The sequence below is a fragment of the Pundamilia nyererei genome, unplaced genomic scaffold (genome assembly GCF_000239375.1).
Source record: "Pundamilia nyererei isolate P.nyererei 1_Seehausen unplaced genomic scaffold, PunNye1.0 scaffold00072, whole genome shotgun sequence".
In the NCBI taxonomy this organism is placed as follows: domain Eukaryota; kingdom Metazoa; phylum Chordata; class Actinopteri; order Cichliformes; family Cichlidae; genus Pundamilia; species Pundamilia nyererei.
The window spans coordinates 912,857-913,836 of record NW_005187473.1 but is presented as its reverse complement, the minus strand read 5'-3'; the positions used below and the strand labels follow the sequence as shown (position 1 = coordinate 913,836).

At 47.0% G+C, this 980-nt stretch overlaps 1 protein-coding gene across 1 annotated transcript in view; it reads left to right on the top strand.

Moving 5' to 3' along the window:
• Positions 1-980, top strand: part of LOC102208068 (contactin-associated protein-like 4) — a 118,949-nt gene that overhangs the window by 109,675 nt on the left and 8,294 nt on the right. The gene's annotated exons all lie outside the window — the stretch shown is intronic.

The window sequence follows — 980 nt, the reverse complement described above, 5'->3', positions numbered from 1 at the left end:
CGAGCTAACCCGAGTTTTTGGCCTAATAACCCCAACCATATAGCAAGCAGGTCTGGCCCGGATCTGGTATCAAGCCGGCACTGCAGGCTGACTTCTGGCATGATACGTATGTCTTTCAGATGTGGGCAAGGCCTGGCATAGATGGCACTGTCTATGTGATGGCATGACATTTCTGGTCGATTGTGGTTTGGTTTATGTGGCCCAGGCTCTTAGAAAACAGGTCTGGCCCAGATCTGGCATCAAGCTGGCACTTCCGACTGACCGGTGTCATGACAGGGTGTATGTCAACCAGATGTGGGCCATGTCTGGCAATGATGGCACTATTTATGTTCCTATTTTCCTATTTTACTTAGAAGACCCAAATGCCATGTTGCAATACTATACTGCTATGGTGGCCAACGTTTCAAATGCAGGTTTGACAGGTTTGTAAGTGTACACTTTATCCAAAACCTAGTGAGGGTTTACTCGCGTTTACTACTTGGTGGCTGTAGCTCAGGAGGTAGAGCAGGTCATCTACTGATCAGAAGGTTAGTAGTTTGATCCCTGGTTCCTCCAGTCTGCATGTCAAGAGTATGCAGTTAGGAAGCACTCAGTTTAGAGAAAGTGGGTTAATGTGGCATGTTGTATAAAACACTTTGAGTAATCCGGGAGACTAGAAAAGCGCTATATAAGAGTCAGTTCATTCATTGTCAGAACAGAGTTTTGTCATGTTGACTTTGCATGTTCTGGCACATGTTGTTGTTACATGGCTTGATTAAGGTACACATTAGGCTGACATCTGGGGCCAGAGCGGAAACTGGTCTGGGCCAGCACAGGGCCAGCAGTGTGTCTGCAACTGGCCCGTGGCTGCACACAACTTACACATGGTCCACATACTGCAAAGAATGAGCTCACCACTTCCTGCGTTTAAAATAAGGGAAGTCATGAGAAAAAGATTTACAAGTGTGGGCGAGGTGCAGCACTGCCTGCTGTTTCAACCC